The following is a 24,393-nucleotide window of genomic DNA, read 5'->3' on the forward strand; positions in this document are numbered from 1 at the left end:
AATTTCACAGAGCTCAGTATCAGACACGGTCACTCTGTGACCATGATGGAACAAGTCAAAACAATACCACTCTGTAATTTGAGGCATAAAAACAAGAACACTGTCCAAACCAAGCAACGATCAAACATCTCCATCCCACAGCTAATAGGAGTGACTGCTGCTTCTGTGTGGTTTAACCCTGCTCCATTCCTCTTCCCTTTTAGATAAAAAGTGTTAAAATACTGTCATGGTTAATTTTGTGTGTCATCTTCACTGGACACAAGTGCCCAGAATAAACATTATTTCTGCGTATGTCTCTGAAGATGTTTATGGATGAGACCAGCATCTGAATTGGTGGACACTGTAAAGCAGATTGACCTCCCCAGTGTGGGTGGACACCATCCAGTCTGTTGAGGGCATGAATATAACAAAAGTCAGAGGAAGGAGAAATTTGTCCTTTTTTCCCTGCTTCACTGGTTGAGCTGGGTCATCTCCTCTCATCTCATTTCATCCTTTCCTACCCTTGGATTTGGATTTACACCATTGATTCACTGGTTACCAGGACTTTACGTTCACATGTAATCATTCCACCAGCTTTCCTGGGTCTCTAGCTTGCAGACAATAAATTGTGGGATTTCTTGGCCCCCATAACATTGTCAGCCAATTCCTCATAATAAATCTCTTTATATCTATTTTTACCTATCATCTATAGATATGTTTTATGTATGTATACATAATGTATTTCCTACTGGTTTTATTTCTTGGGAGAACTCTGTCTAATGCAGATACCTGGTCAGAATTTTCCCCAACTTTTTGGCAGTACCCACTATATTGTCTTAAACCCTCCCCCAAATCACCTAACACGTGTATGATGCTACAACCCGCTCCCCCAATACTCTTGCAGATACACCTTACAGTTCCCCATGGAGTGCTCCTTCTTGTTACAATGAGCCAGTAAAACCAGCTTTCTTTATTGCAAATATATTGTTTTGTCCTTGGTGGGAGAGCACTGAAAAGTTCTTTCTGTAATGAAACCCTTGAATTCAGTTTAACTCTCAAGAAAAGAGTTTTGGTTTGACCAGGGGCTTCCCCCTCTCCCCCCTCCCTTTTTTTTTTCCTGGAAGGGGCCAGATAGTTGTTACTTTGGAAATACTCATCTCTGCCATTGGAGCACAAAGGCAGCATAGTCAATATTTAAACAAACAAGTGAGGATGGATTTGGTTTGCTAGATGCTTGTTTTTGGATCCCTGGGTTTGACTGTGATTGGGTCGACTTGAGAATCACATTGACTTGTTTTTCCTGAATAGCTCTTCTCTCAGTTACCTTTGTTTCCTTAACTAGAACATGATTACTCTGTAAAAACTTCTCCCCTTATGGCTATCATATAAAAATGCCCTTTTTATAGAACTTTAAATTACATAAGGTCTATAGAATAACCTTTACACATTTGAGTGGTTCCATAGTATTCCCTGGAAAATGGATCAGTGAGTCATTCAATTAAAAAGCATTTCCTAAACCACAGCTCTGTACTGTGTACTCTTTTAGGCATAGAAGGTAGATAATCATCTCCCTTTAGTAGCTCACAGTATAGCTGAAAAGTCAGCCACATAGATAATCACAAAGAATGAATTATAAAAGGTTATAAATTTGAACCAAGTGCTAAAAAGGACCCATGAAAGAAATGAATGATTCTCTTAGAGTAAGCATAAGGGAGAAATTTGGGAATTTTCAGGTTTTATAACCAGAAAGATTTGAGTTCTGGCTAAACCCTGACTCAGCTACTGATTTGCTGTGAATTTGGGCAACTTATTTAATCTCCCTCTTATTCCTCTTATTTAATCTCTCTCTTATTCCTCTGTTTAATGGTGTTAGTATACACTTTAGAATATTGTTATAAGAATTAGAAATAGCACAAGGTCACCTACTGTAACACTCAGCAAGGTGTTATGAACATTACCACTGTTCACTAATATTCCGTTATCTTCACTTGAAATACATAGAATTGTTCTTACACATTCCTTTGAAGTTAAGCCTAGCCATAAGGCTTTCTATAGCCAGTGAAATGTTGTGGGAGTAACACATATCACTTCTGAGTGGAAGTATTAATTTGATGTGCTCTTCTTCTTAGTGTGATAATGAAAGCTGTGCTCATATGGAGGTACCATGAAATCAAAGTGACCTGGAGTATAAGCCAATACTTAGGGAGAAGCCCATACCTGCCAGTGATTTTATACCAGTGAAAAATGAACTTTTGTTGTTAAGCTTTTAGGCTCATTGATTATTGGAGCATATTCTAGCATATACTAATATAATAGTAGATACTTTAAAAATGACACTTATTATTAGAGATGCAGGAGAGGAGGGATAAGGGAAAAGAATGAGAACTTGAATTCACACCAAAATTGAATCATATATTAAGGGAGCAGATTAGAAAATGTTTTTGTTCCTTGACTCCTTCCCCACAGAAGAGTTAGGAAAGAATTTAAGGAAGTACTACATTTCATGGTAATATATTTATTTCAACTGACTTAGAAATGAATTTTTTAAATTTATTTTTACGTTTATCTATTTTTGATAGAGACATAGCACAAGTAGGGGAGGGGCAGAGATAGAAGGAGACACAGAATCCAAAGCAGGCTCCAGGCTCCAAGCTGTCAGCACAGAACCTGACGTGGGGCTCAAACTCACAAACTGCAAGATCATGACCTGAGCTGAAGTCGGACGCTTAACCAACTGAGCCACCCAGGCGCCCCTCAAGTGACTTAGAAATTTAAAGAAGGGCTATTTGGTTTAATATTTGAGAAGGTGAGGCTTGAAAGATCATAGGGAATATTTAGACCAACACCGTCTAATAGAAATACAACCCAAGTCACAAAGGTGAGCCGGTTATGTAATTTAAAATTTTTTAGTAGCCATGAACAAAAAATAAAAAGAGATAAAAGAAATAAATTTTAATGGTATATTTAACTTTATCTACCCAAAATATGATTTATAACGTGATCAACATGAAAATCTTTTTTGCATTCATTTTTTCATATTAAGTCTTTGAAATCTGATGCATTTTGTATAGTTACTAGCAAATCTCAGTTTGGACTAGTCACATACCACGTGTTCATTAGCCCCACATCACTAGTGATTCTTGTATTGGATAGTGCAGATTGGGTGAGGAAAGATGTGGGGGGGAGAGGAGAGATACAGGATCAACAGAGTGCAGGTTCAAGTACACATCCAAGTTGAGTGATCTGGGAAAATTAACTTTTCTGAGTCTTAGCATTCTCACCTATAAAATGGGGGTGACACCTTATAGATGTGTTTTAAGGACCAGACAAAATTGTGGATATAAGAACATCAGGTAAGGTACTTGAAATATCTTCTCAATAAATGGTATATGGATTCGTCCATCAGACAAACATTTATTTAAGGTCTAACACTTGAGTTCACCACTGTTGAGGGAATAGTGAAGTCAGTACCCTGACTTAAGTGGGGTCTCTGTGTCAGAGTACTACAAAATAAAGTCAAATAGGTAGGAAAGGTATTGGACAATTCTTAGAGCTAGTTCAGGGGAAAAAGACAGTATGAGGAAATGGAACCATGAAACTTTGTTTTGAGATCCAACTTTAACATTGTCTGGCTATGTGACGTTAAGCAGGACCCTTACACTTAATGTGTTTGCTTTCTAATTTATAAAATTAGAGATAGCAAGTAGAAACTTTATGAGATCCTTCCAGGGTCTAAGTGAGATCATATGATGGAAAGTGTTTTATAAAGTGTGAATAGTTATGGTAATTCTAGAAATTATTCAGAGCATTATTTTAACTTACCCACAGTCCAAGCCAAGAGAGAATATCAGAGTTCCTGAGTTACAGGGTTTTCTTCTGTCCTACGCATCACCACATGTGTTTTCTGTAAGGCCTCTTTTCTCTGGGCAAAAAGTTATTTGGGACAAGAAATAAAAAAAAAATAGTAACAACATTGGGATTCAGCTTACAATTTTATTTATTTTTTTTTTTTTTTTGAGCTTTGGGGAGAGCATTGATTATGTTAAAGCAATGTTGAAATCTCTCTTTGCAAGGCTGATTCAATATATTTTGTCCCCTCTAACACAAGTGAACTATATGCTTTTCATTTGAAGACTCATATTCATAACCAAAATAAAGTTCACCCAGGCTCCCTTTCCTTCCTTTGTCTGTCATGCACCTGTAGTTGTTCCCAGCCCGAGTTAGAAGCAGCACCTCGGCAAAACTCCTTCAGAGAAATTTTGCTGATAAACTCAATTGTCCTCAATCCTCAGCTCTCAACTTCCCTTTTATCAAAATCTTAGTGATTGTGTTGACAACCCAAAAAACTCTGGTGGGGGATGGGAGGCATATTTTTCAGAGAAGGTAACTTTTCTACTTCACTTTGAAAGGGAGCCTTTGCCTTTGTTCTCTAAAAGTTAGCTCAGTGGTGACTATTCAACCAAAGGAAATGCAGACCTGGCAAACCCTCCCTCCCTCCCTTTTCTTCAACAGGGATTGTTGTGATTTCTGAGAAATAGTGTCAGGAGCAGATGTTTGCTGGGCGTGGGGAAGGAGTTAGCTCTTCCAGAGTCCCCCTAGGGAGCTCTTCTCCTGCTTTCAGCACCCTCCTCCCCCTACCCCCACTTGTTCAGCAACTTTGTTCAGTCAAGATTTGAGCTGAGCTGTTGCTGAGGCAGAAGGAAAATTGTATTATTAAACCGGCCAACAAGGAGGGCAGGACTTTATATTATAGAGTCAGATTGATGGAAGTAATGATAAGTGGAATGTACCTCTTTCATCAGGATGCTAACAGGTGTCCAAAACTTGGGTGAAGATGCACTAACTACTCAACATTCTAAGAAGGGAAGTAAGAAGGAGCCACAGGACCTGGGGCCATACATGCCTATCAGGCTTTGGTAAGAACCCACAATCCCCTCCTTTTCTGCTTTAGGGTTGTATAAGATAGACAGGAAGAGCAGGAAACTTATGGGAGTGCATAGGTCCTTCTTGCTTTAAAGACAAATGGTGGGAGAAACTTAAGAGTTCTTTGGAGAGGTTGGGGGTGAGTACCTGTAAGAAGGGAAACCTGGCATCACACTGCCTGGATGAACAGTATTGACACAGGACTTGCACATCTGCTCTCTGCACGTTTGTAGAGGGGAAGATGAGTATTTGAATGACGAAAGAGGGAGAGGAGAGGAACAGTGGAGGAGCAGCCTGTGCACTTCCTGTTTCAATGGCAAGGATGCATGAGTTTCTTGCAGGCCACTACCTACCTGGAGCATTGGACTAGATGGTCTCTAATTTTGTGTGGTGAATTTTCTTTAATTGTGCATCTCTTAGTTCCATTAAAACAAAACAGTATAGCCATATTATCTTCCAACTCCACTCCTCAGGGGGACAAAAGAGAAACAGTAAAGAGAAAAAAAATAACCCCATACTATGAAGACTATTGAAGCAAAGCATGCTAAATTTAAGAAGGGCTTGCTGATCACCATACTTGGTACTTTCTAATCAACAGCGTGTTCTTGACCTTGCCCTTCTTCGGGTGAAGAAAAATCCCTGAAGTAATGCAGGGCTGTGTCACTTTAGGCTTGTCATAGAACTAATTCTGATTCTGGTATCAGAATTCTTAAGTGCTCAACACCATTGGCATTAAAAGCTTTGAGACTTCGAACCCTGGGACCCTCTTGTCCTTCCCAGTCCTGGGCATGCAGTTGCTCTAATCATTCAGCTGGCTAATGATCCCCTTCCAGCAGGTGTAAATGAGTTTTCACACTCCAACCTGGGTTTTGTCAAGGCTTTAATGTAAGTAGCTAATGAGTGCTATTGCTCTGAATTTTCTCCTGCAAAAGAAGGGTATGTCTAACTAGTGATATAATGACAAGAGCACGCTAATGTTATTCTGTTCGGTGGTGCTGAAGAGCACTGAGAATTTAAGAAAGATGAATCCCTCAAACAAAAGCGGACTAAAAACATATTAAGCAGAGCTGTGCTGACAGCCTAATTCCATTACTTCTACACGATCTTGAATCCACTCAAGCATAGTGAAGATATCTCAGAGGCAAGGGGGAAGGAGGCAAAATCCTCATTAAAAATGCTAGCAGAGCCTGGAGGCAGGTCCAATATGGTAAATTGGCCCAACTGGTGAAGAGAGGCCAAGGAGGTGAAAATTGGCCAGACCAAGCATTGTGACTTCAGCAATTCAGGGCACAACAAAGCTCACAGATTTGACATCCTGCCAAATAGGACTGCAAATGAATAATCTTCTCTACAATTCTTGATGTTCTTGCTATTCACTTCTCCCTGAACAATGGGTTTTTATTTTGATGATAAACTCCCAGAGCTTTGGAAAGTGCTAAGCCCAACAAAACAGTTTTATTCTCTTTGCAGTTAGCATGTGATAGCCGTTTTCAAATGTGATGGTGTGCATTTTAAACAACACAGGTAATATTTTTGGAAAGAAACATAAGAAAAAAGCTCTATTACAATTTTCCCTGTGATATAAATCACTTGCAGCACAAATTGTTAACATCATTCAGTAGTGGGTGGCAGGCATGGGATGCTACAGTATTTCTCTTTTCTGGTTAAGCACTTAAGCTCCCCATCTCTGGTATTTTGTTAATGTTTTATTTTTTTATTTGAGAGAGAGGGAGGGAGGAGGAGAAAGAGAGAGAGAGAGAGAGAGAGAACACAAATGGGGGAGTGTTAGTGGAGAGAGAGGGAGACACAGAATCCAAAGCAGGCTCCAGACTCTGAGTTGTCAGCACAGAGCCCAACAGGGGGCTTGAACTCTTGAACCATGAGATCATGACATGAGCTGGAGTCAGAGGCTTAACCGACTGAACCACCCAGCCGCCCCCGAATTTCCCTGGTATTTTTAAAACATTTCTAGCATTGGTTTTCTGAAGCAGACAGGGTTATGCCCTGTTCATCTGTGTACCTGGCATTCTACGCTGGCTGGCACAGAGTAGTTTACTCACCGATGTTTGTTAAATAAATAGGTGAGGGAGGGAGGGATTGGCTAATCCAGAGGTCAAAGTAGAGAATCTTACAAAAGTATACATAGAAATGTTGTTTTATATTAATCAAAAGGATATGTTTTCATTTATTTTCCTGTCCTTCGATACATTTTCTTTGAGTATAGTAACACTCAATGCAGTGCCTTGTTTTCCTTCTTGCATAAAGCACATGAATAATGCGTCTTTCACAATTTACAAATTTACTGTCTTCAAAGGGAAACAAGACAAATGCAAAGGAATTTGAGTGCAGATCATGAGTTCTCCCCCAGATGTTTTAGTCTCCCTATACCAATTCAGCAACAGTTTTTAAGCTGTTGTGTTCGTTTTCTATTACTTCTATTACAAATGACCACAGACTTAGTGACTCAACAAAACACATTTATATCTGACAGTTCTGGAGGTCAGAAATCTGAAATGGGTCTCACGGGGCTAAAATCAGGGTGTCAGCAGGGCTTTGTTCCTTTCTTGAGATTCTAGGAGAGAATTCCTTTTGCTTGGCTCTCACAGCTGCTAGAGGCTGCCTGCATTCTTTGGCTGGTGGCCTCCGCTTCCATCATCAAAGCCTACACTGGCCAGTAGACTTCGTTCTCATATCCTGCCACTCTGTCCTGTTCACAGGTCTCTGCTTTCACCTTAAAGAACCGTTGGTATTACATTGGGCCCATCCAGATAATCCAGAACAATCTTCCTATTTCAAGGTCAGCGGAATAGGGACGTTAATTTCACTTGCAACCTTATGTTACCATATAATATAATGATATTCACACATCGTGGGAATATTTGTAACTCCAGCATCTAACACAGTTACTGATGTATAGTATCCCTTAATACATTTTTTAAGTAAATTAATCCTAATCATAAAGCAAACATATTATTTGAATATTAAAGTTGCAAATAGAATAAATTAAGTGCAACTTTCTATTTATTAAAAGTACTTCCTGTTTTATAAAAATATTTCTTTGTTTTCTTCATTCATTCCTTCCTTCCTGTTTAACTTTTTTAACAGCAAGGGAGTACAGAGTCCCAGGACGTGCTGTGAAGTCAGTCCACTAGATTTGAACCCTGGCTGGCTACTCACAAGTTAAGTAAGGTTGGGGAAGTTACTTTAGCTTTCTAACTTTAGTTTCCTTACCTCATAACATGTATTAAAATGATCCGTTCCCCAGGGGTATTCAAGAGTATAAGTAACTACACCTATAAAGGGTGTATGTACCACAGTGACAGTCCCATGTGTTAATGTGTTAATTCATGTGTTTTCTTGCTATAAGATACAAAGTTTCACTTACCTTCCTGTCCTGGGAATTATCTCACATTTTCTAGTGGCCATTATGGGAGCTTTAAGGAAACCTACACTCTATGAATCTCAGAATCTGACCAAGATCACATAGCAAGTGACTATGAAAACAGTACTAGCAATTAGTGAACATTTTCTGTGAGTCAGGGACATAGCTAAGAGGATTATGTGGATTATGTCAGTTAATTCTCATTTAAAGGTAGAGGAAATGGGCTCAGGGCAATTTGATCTCTTGCCTGGAGTTAGTTACAGGGCACTGGGGAGATGTGGTTGGGATGACAACCCAGGACTCAGTTGGGGGTTCTTTCTTAGGACCACAGCCCTGCCCTCTCATTCCCACTGACCTTGCATCCTCCTACTTCTGAACCAAGTCATCTTTATAACTCCTAGTTCAGCGTGAGACACAACACAGATGCTAAACAAATACACGGTGATCGATTGATCAGCTAATGCCTCCACATCAGTTGAAAGCTTTTATTGATACCTCATTTAACACTATTTATGTTTCTCATAGGAGCTGTGAAGTTTGTGGTATATTTGGAAACAACATAAATTCGGTAAATTGGATATTAGATAGAATGATATGCAGCATTTAAAATGATATTAACAAAAGACTTCATGGGGAAATATTATTTAAGATATTTTCAGTGAAAATAAAACCCCAGTATTTAAAATTGTATATATGTAATATGATCAGAACTAACCTAAATTACACTGATTTGCTAAGAGTTATTGATTCTGGGTGATGGGTATGACTATTCTTTTTTGTTGTTGTTTTATATGAATAAAAACTGGTTATAATTTTATAACTAGTACAAAATTTTTATTTTAAAGAAGTATGCAGGAAGCAAATAGTCCAAATGAAATTCAAGTGATGCCTCAACAAATAGAATGGGATGACAGTCTCTTATCAACACCTAATTGCTTGGGAAAAGTCTGATTAATTTTATTGATCTCCAGCTAAGTCAGAAAATTTTAAAACCCTTTAAAGCTTTAATAATAGTACAACTACAGCTTTTTAGGACATCTAAAATTAGGTCACATGGAAATGCATGATCCTCAAATATGGTTTCTGACTATGCATGATTAAAGTCTTCGTTTATACTTTTAACAACTGATTTCTCTGACCAGTTTTTCAAAGAGTTGCTCACCCTTTTGCAGAGGGAAGATTACGATTCCTGTTGATAGAGGAATAAAGAAATTTGGGGTCCCTTTCACGATGTTGCTTGTATTTATGTATTCATGTACTTTTTAAGCCTCTAGGTTGGAATACTTATTAAAAGTGTTATGCCCATTTAGCAGATAGGAGTCCTATTTATCTTTTCAGGGAAATTTAACCTATATCAAAGAAGTATTCCTATCTTGTTGAATTCCCTCATACACATTTTAAAGAATTGTTTTAGCATATCAGAAAGGGCTTGAGTTTTAGAGTTAGAATCAAATTATCATACTATACTCTTCATAAAGCCCAAGAATTGAATATACCTACAGAACAACAACAACAACAAAAAAAACACAATGGCACACATTGCTTGTATTGTTAACCAAGATGTGAACATTGTATTTACCTTGTTTTCTATAAGCAATTATCTGTTATTTTTTAAAATACCTTTTCACATTTTTATTTAAATTCTAGTTAGTTAACATACAGTGCAATATTGGTTTCAGGAGTAGAATTCAGTGATTCATCACTTACATACAACAGCCATTGCTCATCACAACAAGTGCCCTCCTTGATCCCCATCACCCATCTAGCCCATCCCCCACCCACGTTCTTCTTGAATTAGGATTTCACACGATTGAAAGAAACTTAAGTATGCCAATACAGAAATTAACTTTTTAAAATTCAAAGAATTGTGCTTCCAAGTATTGTAAAACTTGCCTTACTAAATAATATTGAATATAATTTTTACTTTCCAGATTATGCACAGTCAGCATTTGTCACTGTATACTCTATGGTGTACTAACAGACTGAATCCCATAGGGACTTTTGAAATATCTACAAACCTTTGGTGAGATGGTCCCAACTGAGGCAGTTTTCAGTTTTCATGTTATTTATGTATGAATCTGAACATTCTGCTGCCTCATCACTTACTTACCCATCTGTAGATTGTTAACATCATCTATGCTGACAATTTATCTTACACTAGTATCCTCTACCCCCATTAATTTGCCTTTGGCTGAGGAATACAAAGTGAGACTAATTGAGTTCTGAATGAAGAACTTGGCATTCTGTAGTTAAATATATGGAGTTTAGGATACCTCTTACAGTGTGTGTCTGTGTATACATACATGCACACATATGCCTAATATTGGGTTCTTGGTCATGTTTGTATTAGATGAGATTGTTCATTAATGTGATCTTCCAATAAATGATCATTTACTAAGCATATATTTTCATAGCAACAATATAATGTTCCATAATAATGAGGTCTTTTTAATTAATGTTTTAGCATTTTCTTTTTAAAAATTTTTAATTTTTTGAGTATAGCTGACACACCGTGTTACATGAGTTTCATGTGCACAGCATAGTGATTAGACATTATGCTTTGCTCACCACAAGTGTAGCCTCCAATTACGAGATAATTAAGTCACAGAAATAAAAGGCACAATGTAAGGAATACAGTCAGTGATATTGAGGCCATTTTTGATATTTTAAAGATTTGAAAGTAGTAATCTGTATTTCGAATATAGTACTCAATATTTGGACTCAGGTGCAACCATCCTCATATACATAAGAATTGGTGGATATAATCTGTATTATTTTGTTATGGCCACTTGAGCTAAGACATCTCCCTTTTTAGATGGCAGCTACTTGAGGGCAGTAACCAGATCTTAGTCTCACTGGCATTTCTAATATAATGCTCAGAACCCTGGATGCATATCACAGAGGATTTTAAATATACTAGAGTCCCACTCTGGATGCATTGAATCTGATTCTCTGAGGTGAGAGCTCAGATATCAGTTATTTTAAAAATGCTATGCAATTTATTCTGATATGCAGACAAAGATGAGAAAGACTGCTTTAGGATCTAATACAGTTGCCATCACACGGTAGGTGCTCAGTGCATGTCTTGGGATTTTTTCAGTTATAAATACTTTTCAGTTTGGGAGCAAATGGCAAGATTATCTTCAATTTTTCTTATGTTTAATTTATGTGGCATCTTCTAGAGAATAAACAGGAAATCTTTAATAGGGACTAACACCGAAATGCACCCTTTTTCAAATTCATGTGTATTCTTTCCCTCAGATTCAATTATTTCATTGTTCTTATAGGTATAACAAGGAATCCTGCCATACCAAATAATAATTCAAAGTTAAGCTCTTTGAGACAAAAGTCAGCCAGTGAAATCATTGTTAACCATAGGAAGATAGTGAGTGGATCACTCCACACTTTCAAAGGAGACTGTTTAAGAAGCTGGAAAGATGCCTTTGAATATGTTCTTTGGTGAGTTGTCTCTCAGCTGAAATAGGACAATTTACCACTTACCTGCAATGCAACTTAGGAAGGAAAAAGAACAGGGGCATAATATTCCATAAAGAAAGAAGACAATTTCTTTCTTGAAGAATAGGCAGAGGGATGAGCTACCAGACTACTGTCTGGGCATTTTGCAATTCAGAGGATGGCTGTAGTTGGTTTATAATGAGTTTTTTAGGGAAGCCATGTAGAAGCTACTCTCTGGAACTTTGCAATATTAGTCTAGCCCTCAACCAGCTTTAAAAATGATAAATCTTTGTCCCTGAAATAGCATCTTTTATGTTTAATTTATTTTCTTTAGTTTGAACAAAGCCTCCCTATTTATTTTCTGTGGCCCTAGGGGTTAATAATTTATTTTCTTCAGCCTCAAGAAGGTCATTTTCATTTATTTTCCACAGATCAAGGAGGAAACTTTAGATGCAGCTCAAGGGGTAGCATGGACCATATAAGCTGAGGGACAGAACAAGTATGAAAGTTTACTCCTATGTCCTTGTTAAGCATTTTTCTACATTTGACAACACACATTAGGTTTACTATGTGTGGTGATGTAGGCAGCTGAGGTTACAGACTCCTGTGATGATATAGTAGATTGCCATTTGTTTTGAAGCTCCGTAGTGACATGCTAGGTCTGGCTTGCACCGGCTTGTGAAAGTTGATTATATGAACCTCTTCCCAACACCACAGTCAGTGACATCCTGTTGGGAGGTTGAAATTGGCCATGGCGGGAGCATTTACACTATAGAAATTGGCAAATGCCACAAATCAGGGCTTTCTTTTGTTTAGAGATCTAGTTATTAAACTTGTACCAACATACTGTCTCTCTTCTCTCATGCATGTGTATATCTAACACAACTGAGTAAGTTTCTGCTGTTCCTGCCTGTAGCAGAGATGAAAGTCATAGCTGTCTTCATAGACGTTTCATTTTCTCAATCAATTACCAGAGGTATTGACATGGAACTGACAGTTTAGCTATGGAGTGTCTAGGCTTTACTCCTCCCTCAGGTATTTAATTTTTCAACTTTAGATTTGTTTTTAGTCGCTAAGACTTAAGAAACCTTTGAATAGTTGACATGCAGAATTTATACTTCTTAATATTCTTACTTGTTTAGCATAGTGTCTCCAAACACCCATTCAATAAAGAATCCCCAAATCAATCTGTTTTCCTATTCTTCTATCTCTCCACGTTGACCACCACCACTCCAGCTTCTGCTGTAGTCTCAGGGAGAAAAGATCTTCAGAGGCTGATAAACAGTATTGTATCTATGGCTAAAACAGAATGGGTTAAAGCATACTCTTTAGAGAAAATCAAAAACAAACACAAGATGTCCAAACATTATTTTTCTTGAAGATGTATCTAGAATAACCTAAATTTCATTTCCAATTAACATATTCAGAGGAAAGGGACCAAGTAAACGACTTATAACCATGCCCCATGAGAGAACATTGAGAAGAAAGGGAAATACTTATCCAGATGACACATAGTAGATGCCAACCCAGTGTTCTTTCAACCACAATATGTTGGGTATGATGTACTTTTCCAAAAAAAAATTTAGTCTGTGCTGGGAAACAAGGACAATAGTTTGGAATGTTGATCTATATTTTCTAAATGAACAGAGATTTTGATGTTGTTTAATTCTTGCCAAATATTGGCAAAGAAGAAACTACTTTAAAAAAAAACAAAATTGTCTTAACAGTGTTAAAATTGAGGGTAGGTGGATTCTGGTATAAAAAGTAAATATTACCCAATGTTAATAAGAGTTGAAGTGAATGAACATCTTCATGTATGGCTGCTAGGAGATGGAAGTTGAAAGATATTTTGGCCATACACCAAAATGTTAAATTTGGGCATACTCTATGACTCTATGGATTTTATCCTGAATGTGTGGTGGGGAGAACTAAGATGAACATGATTATTTAGATATAGTGGTGTTTATTGAAGCATTTTTCAGAATATCGAGGATTAGAATAGGTGTCCAAAAATAGACAACTGTTTAAACAATGATGTCATTAATTGACATGATGCCAGCTCTTTGAACCCAAGTAACTTAAAGCCCTCTGAGCCAATCTCCCATTTGTAAAATAAGTAAAATACTAGTGGCTACCACTTATGTAGTTCTGATTGCATGTAGCAACTGTTGTAAGTGGATCTGAGTAAATTGGGGATTTGAGTAAAAGGGGATTTGAGTAAATTGGAAAGTTCTTCAAGGAACGGTAAAATTTAGACAGGTAGGTAAGTGGCCCCTGCAGAGCTCCCCAAGTTGGACTTGTCTTAGAGTTGGACTTGTCTTTGAGTTTCTGAACAGCCTCACTGCAGCTCTTGTAGTATAGAACTTTTAGGAATAGAAAGCAGGAACAGAAATTAGTAGAGTACCAGACGGAGGAAACAATCGTAAGAAATACCACAAGTAGTTAAAAAGTGCTGCATAGCTGAGGCAGAAGAAATTGAACTTGGAGAAATAGCAGACAGAGAAATTAGCTGTTACCTATTAAAAGTGAAATAGCAGCAGGTGCCTGGGTGACTCGGTTAAGCATTAGACTCTTGACTCTTGATCTTAGCTCGGGTCTTGATCTCTGGTTTGTGAGTTTAAGCCCTGTGGTCAACTCCACACTAGGTGTGAAGCCTACTTAAAAAAAAAAAAAAAAAAGGAAAGAAGGAAAGAAAGAAAAGAAATACACTTTAGAGGCCTGCCCACTTCATTCAAGGTACAATAACAAATTCCAAGGTAGAATCAGGAAATCTCATATCAGGAATTGGCTTCTGTGTATCTTAATACACTGTACTTCTTGGTACAATGTTGATAATCAGTAAGTGCCTATAAAAAAGGGAAAAAAGCCAAAGTGATTATGATGCCAAGCCTTTCTTGAATGAGGTTTTACAAATTTATGTGTTTTGAAGTCTTGGTAATCAATACTTGACTGACATTAAATTATAAATTTAAGCTTCCGGCATTTAATAGAAAATCTTCAAATTATTCATGTATTATGTTCTTTGAGTCTTGGATGGATCTTGCTTAACTTGATTTTTATATAACTTAAAAATTATGGGAGAGAGGGAAGATGGCGGCGTAGGAGGACGCTGGGCTCACCGCGCGTCCTGCTGATCACTTAGATTCACCTACCACCTGCCTAAATAACCCAGAAAACCACCAGAGGATTAGCAGAACGGAGTCGCCGGAGCCAAGCACAGACGAGAGGCCCACGGAAGAGGGTAGGAAGGGCGCGAGGCGGTGCGCGCTCCACGGACTGGCGGGAGGGAGCCGGGGCGGAGGGGCGGCTTGCCGGCCAAGCAGAGCCCCAGACTCTGGCTTGCAAAAAGCGGAGGGGCCTGACGGACTGTGTTCCCACAGCAAGCGCGACTTAGCGTCTGGAGGTCATAAGCGAACAGCTCTGCTCAGAAAGGCGGGAAGGCTGGAGGACAAAGGGAAGGAGAGCTGCTGAGCCCCCTGACGACAGAGCTCAGTTTGGTGGGGAACAAAGGCGCTCGCCAGCGCCATCTCCCTCGCCCATCCCCCAGCCAAAATCCCAAAGAGAACCAGTCCCTGCCAGGGAACTTGCTCGCTCCGCGCAAACACCCAACTCTGCGCTTCTGCGGAGCCAAACCTCCGGCAGCGGATCTGACTCCCTCCTGCTGCCACAGGGCCCCTCCTGAAGTGGATCACCTAAGGAGAAGCAAGCTAAGCCGGCCCCTCCTGCCCCTGTGCACCTTGCCTACCCACCCCAGCTAAGACGCCAGATCCCCAGCATCACAAGCCTGGCAGTGTGCAAGTAGCCCAGACAGGCCACCCCACCCCACAGTGAATCCCGCCCCTAGGAGAGGGGAAGAGAAGGCACGCACCAGTCTGACTGTGGCCCCAGCGGTGGGCTGGGGGCAGACATCAGGTTGACTGCGGCTCCACCCACCAACTCCAGTTATACACCACAGCACAGGGGAAGTGCCCTGCAGGTCCTCACCACGCCAGGGACTATCCAAAATGAACCAAGCGGAAGAATTCCCCTCAGAAGAATCTCCAGGAAATAACAACAGCTAATGAGCTGATCAAAAAGGATTTAAATAATATAACAGAAAGTGAATTTAGAATAATAGTCATAAAATTAATCGCTGGGCTTGAAAACAGTATAGCTGACAGCAGAGACTCTCTTGCTACAGAGATCAAGGGACTAAGGAACAGTCACGAGGAGCTGAAAAACGCTTTAAACGAAATGCATAACAAAATGGAAACCACCACGGCTCGGATTGAAGAGGCAGAGGAGAGAATAGGTGAACTAGAAGATAAAGTTATGGAAAAAGAGGAAGCTGAGAAAAAGAGAGATAAACAAATCCAGGAGTATGAGCGGAAAATTAGAGAACTAAGTGATACACTAAAAAGAAATAATATACGCATAATAGGTATCCCAGAGGGAGGAGAGAGAGGGAAAGGTGCTGAAGGGGTACTTGAAGAAATCATAGCTGAGAACTTCCCTGAACTGGGGAAGGAAAAAGGCATTGAAATCCAAGAGGCACAGAGAACTCCCTTCAGACGTAACTTGAATCGATCTTCTGCACGACATATCATAGTGAAACTGGCAAAATACAAGATAAAGAGAAAATTCTGAAAGCAGCAAGGGTAAACGTGCCCTCACATATAAAGGGAGACCTATAAGACTCGTGACTGATCTCTCTTTTGAAACTTGGCAGGCCAGAAAGAATTGGCACGAGATTTTCAGTGTGCTAGACAGAAAAAATATGCAGCCGAGAATCCTTTATCCAGCAAGTCTGTCATTTAGGATAGAAGGAGAGATAAAGGTCTTCCCAAACAAACAAAAACTGAAGGAATTTGTCACCACTAAACCAGCCCTCCAAGAGATCCTAAGGGGGACCCTGTGAGACAAAGTACCAGAGACATCACTACAAGCATAAAACATACAGACATCACAATGACTCTAAACCCATATCTTTCTATAATAACACTGAATGTAAATGGATTAAATGCGCCAACCAAAAGACATAGGGTATCAGAATGGATAAAAAAACAAGACCCATCTATTTGCTGTCTACAAGAGACTCATTTTAGACCTGAGGACACCTTTAGATTGAGAGTGAGGGGATGGAGAACTATTTATCATGCGACTGGAAGCCAAAAGAAAGCTGGAGTAGCCATACTTATATCAGACAAACTAGACTTTAAATTAAAGGCTGTAACAAGAGATGAAGAAGGACATTATATAATAGTGACAGGGTCTATCCATCAGGAAGAGCTTACAATTATAAATGTCTATGCGCCGAATACCGGAGCGCCCAAATATATAAAACGATTACTCATAAACATAAGCAACCTTATTGAGAAGAATGTGGTAATTGCAGGGGACTTTAACACCCCACTTACAGAAATGGATAGATCATCTAGACACGCGGTCAATAAAGAAACAAGGGCCCTGAATGAGACATTGGATCAGATGGACTTGACAGATATATTTAGAACTCTGCATCCCAAAGCGACAGAATATACTTTCTTCTCGAGTGCACATGGAACATTCTCCAAGATAGATCATATACTGGGTCACAAAACAGCCCTTCATAAGTTTACAAGAATTGAAATCATACCATGCATACTTTCAGACCACAATGCTATGAAGCTTGAAATCAACCACAGAAAAAAGTCTGGAAAACCTCCAAAAGCATGGAGGTTAAAGAACACCCTACTAACGAATGAGTGGGTCAACCAGGCAATTAGAGAAGAAATTAAAAAATATATGGAAACAAACGAAAATGAAAATACAACAATCCAAATGCTTTGGGACGCAGCAAAGGCAGTCCTGAGAGGAAAATACATTGCAATCCAGGCCTATCTCAAGAAACAAGAAAAATCCCAAATACAAAATCTAACAGCACACCTAAAGGAAACAGAAGCTGAACAGCAAAGGCAGCCTAAACCCAGCAGAAGAAGAGAAATAATAAAGATCAGAGCAGAAATAAACAATATAGAATCTAAAAAAACTGTAGAGCAGATCAATGAAACCAAGAGTTGGTTTTTTGAAAAAATAAACAAAATTGACAAACCTCTAGCCAGGCTTCTCAAAAAGAAAAGGGAGATGACCCAAATAGATAAAATCATGAATGAAAATGGAATTATTACAACCAATCCCTCAGAGATACAAACAATTGTCAGGGAATACTATGAAAAATTATATGCCAACAAATTGGACAACCTGGAAGAAATGGACAAATTCCTGAACACCCACACTCTTCCAAAACTCAATCAGGAGGAAATAGAAAGCTTGAACAGACCCATAACCAGCGAAGAAATTGAATCGGTTATCAAAAATCTCCCAACAAATAAGAGTCCAGGACCAGATGGCTTCCCAGGGGAGTTCTACCAGACGTTTAAAGCAGAGATAATACCTATCCTTCTCAAGCTATTCCAAGAAATAGAAAGGGAAGGAAAACTTCCAGACTCATTCTATGAAGCCAGTATTACTTTGATTCCTAAAGCAGACAGAGACCCAGTAAAAAAAGAGAACTACAGGCCAATATCCCTGATGAATATGGATGCAAAAATTCTCAATAAGATACTAGCAAATCGAATTCAACGGCATATAAAAAGAATTATTCACCATGATCAAGTGGGATTCATTCCTGGGATGCAGGGCTGGTTCAACATTCGCAAATCAATCAACGTGATACATCACATTAACAAAAAAAAAGATAAGAACCATATGATCCTGTCAATCGATGCAGAAAAGGCCTTTGACAAAATCCAGCACCCTTTCTTAATAAAAACTCTTGAGAAAGTCGGGATAGAAGGAACATACTTAAAGATCATAAAAGCCATTTATGAAAAGCCCACAGCTAACATCATCCTCAACGGGGAAAAACTGAGAGCTTTTTCCCTGAGATCAGGAACACGACAGGGATGCCCACTCTCACCGCTGTTGTTTAACATAGTGCTGGAAGTTCTAGCGTCAGCAATCAGACAACAAAAGGAAATCAAAGGCGTCAAAATTGGCAAAGATGAAGTCAAGCTTTCGCTCTTTGCAGATGACATGATATTATACATGGAAAATCCGATAGACTCCACCAAAAGTCTGGTAGAACTGATCCATGAATTCAGCAAAGTTGCAGGATACAAAATCAATGTACAGAAATCAGTTGCATTCTTATACACTAACAATGAAGCAACAGAAAGACAAATAAAGAAACTGATCCCATTCACAATTGCACCAAGAAGCATAAAATACCTAGGAATAAATCTAACCAAAGATGTAAAGGATCTGTATGCTGAAAACTATAGAAAGCTTATGAAGGTAATTGAAGAAGATTTAAAGAAATGGAAAGACATTCCCTGCTCATGGATTGGAAGAATAAATATTATCAAAATGTCAATACTACCCAAAGCTATCTATATTCAATGCAATCCCAATCAAAATTGCACCAGCATTCTTCTCGAAACTAGAACAAGCAATCCTAAAATTCATATGGAACCACAAAAGGCCCCGAATAGCCAAAGTAATTTTGAAGAAGAAGACCAAAGCAGGAGGCATCACAATCCCAGACTTTAGCCTCTACTACAAAGCTGTCATCATCAAGACAGCATGGTATTGGCACCAAAACAGACACATAGACCAATGGAATAGAATAGAAACCCCAGAACTAGACCCACAAACGTATGGCCAACTCATCTTTGACAAAGCAGGAAAGAACATCCAATGGAAAAAAGACAGTCTCTTTAACAAATGGTGCTGGGAGAACTGGACAGCAACATGCAGAAGGTTGAAACTAGACCACTTTCTCACACCATTCACAAAAATGAACTCAAAATGGATAAAGGACCTGAATGTGAGACAGGAAACCATCAAAACCTTAGAGGAGAAAGCAGGAAAAGACCTCTCTGACCTCAGCCGTAGCAATCTCTTCCTCGACACATCCCCAAAGGCAAGGGAATTAAAAGCAAAAGTGAATTACTGGGACCTTATGAAGATAAAAAGCTTCTGCACAGCAAAGGAAACAACCAACAAAACTCAAAGGCAACCAACGGAATGGGAAAAGATATTTGCAAATGACATATCGGACAAAGGGCTAGTATCCAAAATCTATAAAGAGCTCACCAAACTCCACACCCGAAAAGCAAATAACCCAGTGAAGAAATGGGCAGAAAACATGAATAGACACTTCTCTAAAGAAGACATCCGGATGGCCAACAGGCACATGAAAAGATGTTCAGCGTCGCTCCTTATCAGGGAAATACAAATCAAAACCACACTCAGATATCACCTCACGCCAGTCAGAGTGGCCAAAATGAACAAATCAGGAGACTATAGATGCTGGAGAGGATGTGGAGAAACGGGAACCCTCTTGCACTGTTGGTGGGAATGCAAACTGGTGCAGCCGCTCTGGAAAGCAGTGTGGAGGTTCCTCAGAAAATTAAAAATAGACCTACCCTATGACCCAGCAATAGCACTGCTAGGAATTTATCCAAGGGACACAGGAGTACTGATGCATAGGGGCACTTGTACCCCAATGTTCATAGCAGCACTCTCAACAATAGCCAAATTATGGAAAGAGCCTAAATGTCCATCAACTGATGAATGGATAAAGAAATTGTGGTTTATATACACAATGGAGTACTACGTGGCAATGAGAAAAAATGAAATATGGCCTTTTGTAGCAACGTGGATGGAACTGGAGAGTGTGATGCTAAGTGAAATAAGCCATACAGAGAAAGACAGATACCATATGGTTTCACTCTTATGTGGATCCTGAGAAACTTAAGAGAAACCCATGGGGGAGGGGAAAAAAAAAAAAAAAAAAAAGAGGTTAGAGTGGGAGAGAGCCAAAGCCTAAGAGACTGTTGAGAACTGAGAACAAACTAAGGGTTGATGGGGGGTGGGAGGGAGGAGAGGGTGGGTGATGGGTACTGAGGAGGGCACCTTTTGGGATGAGCACTGGGTGTTGTATGGAAACCAATTTGACAATAAATTTCATATATAAATAAAAAAAAAATAAATAAAAAATAAAAAATAAAAAAAAAAATTATGTGTACCCACACAAAGGCATTTATATATACACACAGATTTTTCTCTGGGATAATTAAGTTCTAGCAAAATATGAACTTGTCTTTCACAAGTGTCAATACCAGCATTTTTTTCATCTTTCAAATATATGTTCTATCATAATGCTCATCCAAGTCCACCATCAATCTTATTCATGCCAAAATGTCCTGCTATATTTGTATATATATTTTCAAATTTAATTACATCATGAATGAATGCTTGTTAATTAAAAAATCAAACAACATAAAGCTCTTTCATGTTTTATGCCAGAAAATCCCACTTGAGTACCAGCCATGTCTTTGGTACTCAAAAGTTCTGGCTCTTGGGGTGCCTTGGTGGCTCAGTTGGTTAAGCATCTGACTCTTGATTTCCTCTCAGGTCATGATCTCATGGTTTGGTTTGTGGGGCTCTGTGTTGGGCTCTGCACTGACAGTGTGGGGCCTTCTTGGGATTCTCTCTTCTCCCTCTCTCTCTGAATCTCTGTCTCAAAATAAATATATTAACTTAAAAAAAAAGTTCTGACACTCACATCCATTCTCTGGGACAGCAAATTTATACATTTATATTTTAAAATATTTACTTGCTAATATATTTTTATTAAAAAATAACACATGCCCTTGTAAAATTGTACAAAGTGGTATACATATTTTTTATTTTTTTAAATGTTTATTTATTTTTGAGAGAGAGAGCACAAGTGAGAGGGGGGTGGTGCAGAGAGAGAGGGAGACACAGAATCCGAAACAGGTTCCAGGTTTTGAGCTGTCAGCACAGAGCCCGATATGGGACTTGAACTCGTGAACTGTGAGATCATGACCTGAGCCGAAGTTGGATGCTCAACCCACTAAGCCACCCAGGCATCCCCAGAATGGTATCTTATTAAAAGCAAACAGTGGCATCGAGTTAATGATGGTGTTTGAATGGATGCCTTTATCTGCTGCCTTCTGAAATTCCACCAAAACAACAGTTTATGAAGACCGTAATTGCACAAGCATGAACAAGACAGAAAGCAGGACAGTAGGTGAACAAGTGGTGACTGGATTAGCCAACTTGAGAAATCTGAAGTCTAAGTTGTCACTGAGAGAAGCTCACTAGCAAGTTAATTTGCTTTGCAAAACCTCTTACTAGAGGTCAAAGGTATTGGGCACCATGCTGGAAGTTGTGTTTAAGAGGAATTAAAAAACAGTTCTAATTGGAAGATTCTTTAGGAAGTAGTTAACTGTCAGATTCTCTCCCCATTATTGGTCCTCACCCATGCTAGCAAAAAACTGGGGGTTCACTTTCCGAAAAATTTCAAACAGCATCTGACCATAGCTCGGGGGCAGGGATGTACTAAATATTCTAAATAGAAGAGATCCTCAGGAAACCAGAAGCCAAAATTAATCTGCAGGAAAGGAACTGGAAGTCTTTTTGAGGAATCTCAATATCTTCAGAGAGAAATCCCTACAGACCACCTTATAGTGAAACCATTAGTCAGCAAGTTCCAGTCATATTCATAGACTCTCAGTGATCTTTTTCTTGCCAGATTATTTAATGTGAGCTGGCAGGCAAGGAGCAAACCATCACACATTGAGAGAAAGTCTTTAACTTGAAAGACAGAAGCCAATATGAACAAAAATAGCAATAATAAAATTTGAAGAAATCTGAGATTATGCACAGATAAAAACTAGAATTTAAAAAATCATTAATATCCTCAGAAATATAAAAGATTTTATTTCCATAAGGCAAGAAAAGCATGCTATAAAAAGTATCTTTCAGAGAACAAGAAAGAACATGCATAAAATATGATTGCAAAAATGAAAAAGTCAATAGAAATCTTAGATGACAGAGTTAAGGAACTTTTTCAGAAAGTAGGATAAAGTGACAGAGTTGTAGAATAGGAAAGGAAATATAAAGAAAGGATCAGTCTGAGTGAATCCACACCCAAATAAGAGAATTTAAAAAGGAATCAGCAATAAAAATGGCCTAGAAAAAATTATAAAGAATAATTTAAAAAGTTCCTAAAGTTGAAGAACATATCTTCTGATTAAAAGAGTGTTTTTAAATGACCAGTACAAAGGATGAAGAAAGGTCTAAGGCACATCATCTTGAAATTTCAAAAAACAGGAGATCATAAAAATAAATGGAAAAGAAAAGTTCTCAGAAAGAAAACATAGTAAAGCAGTAGCAGTGAGTGAAAAATTTCAACAGCAAAGTTTTTGATTTGCTGTTGGGAATTTTTTCCAATCTAGTTATCTAGATCCAACTAAATCATTAATTAGATGATGAGAGTAGAAGTTCTACTTCCAATTATGGAAGAGTAGCTTATATCAAACCAATCTTTTTGCTAAGAGCAACCAGAAATAATGGGTAAGATACTTGTAAAAACTCAGTGTGATAGCATTGGAAAGCTGTCAGGGTGATGAGGACTTGAAGATCCAACATCCTGTGGAAAGGGAAATCCAAAGAGGTATGCTTGACATTTGACTCTGAGTCCTCCTGCGATATTTGCGAATTCTAAAGCATTGCCCTGAGAGACTGAAAATGTAAATAGAAATCCATGGCTAAGAAAATGAGAATCTGAGCTAGCATTAAGAAATACCATGGGACTCCAAGCCCACCAAGGAGGAAGGGTCATAGCAAACATATGGGGTTTTCAGTTGACACACCAAAAAAGCCATTACTCACAAGTGGGGAGTAAACAAGAAACATCATAATGAATAAAACTTCCCTCTGAATCAATTTAATCTCATGCTGTATTAAGGTTATCACTTCCTACCCTGATTGTCAGCTAGTAGTAAAAGTAAACACTCTCTGGCAGAAGTAGCACCATTCAGAACTTCCAACTTAATTTTTTTAAAATCTTTCTATTTAATAATTCATGCAAAACAGTGCTCTATAAAAAAATTATCAAACATGTAAAAGACAAGAACTGACCAAATATATATATATATATCTATATATATGTGTGTGTGTGTGTGTGTGTGTGTGTGTGTATGTAAAATAAAACCCCAAATAGTAACCAGATGTTGGTGGAATAGAAGATTTTAAACTAATTATGATGAATATGTCCAAAAAAAAATGAATGACAAGTTAGGAATTTTAGCAGAAATTGAAGCTATGTGATAAAATAATTCTGGGAGTAGAAAATAAGATAAATGCAATTAAGAATATAGAAGATGGAAAAAGAGTACGTAAGATAAGGTTTAACATCAGAAATAAACAGCTTAAGAAAGAATTAACAATTTGGAAGAGAGGACAGAAGACAATATCCAGATGAAAGCAAAGGAAAACTAAATGATGGAAATTAAGACAACAGTGGAAGAGATATGCAGAGCATAGCTAAATGGTCTAACATATAAGTAATTGGAATTACAAGAAGAGAGGAGAAAAGCAAATGGGGCAGAACCCATTATTCTGTAGTAATTGAAGAGATAATGGTTCAGAGTTATCCAAAATGGATGGAAAAAAATTGCACAGACATTCACAAAGCTTTGTGAATGCCAAGCAAGATAAATACAAAACAAAACAAAACAAAAACAGGTACTTTGTGAAAAACTGCTGAAAACATAAAACAGAGATAACATTTAAGCAGCCAGAGTAAAACAGATTACCTT

The sequence above is a fragment of the Puma concolor genome, chromosome E1 (assembly GCF_028749965.1).
Source record: "Puma concolor isolate L17-30 chromosome E1, mPumCon1.1.hap2, whole genome shotgun sequence".
Taxonomy (NCBI): Eukaryota; Metazoa; Chordata; class Mammalia; order Carnivora; family Felidae; genus Puma; species Puma concolor.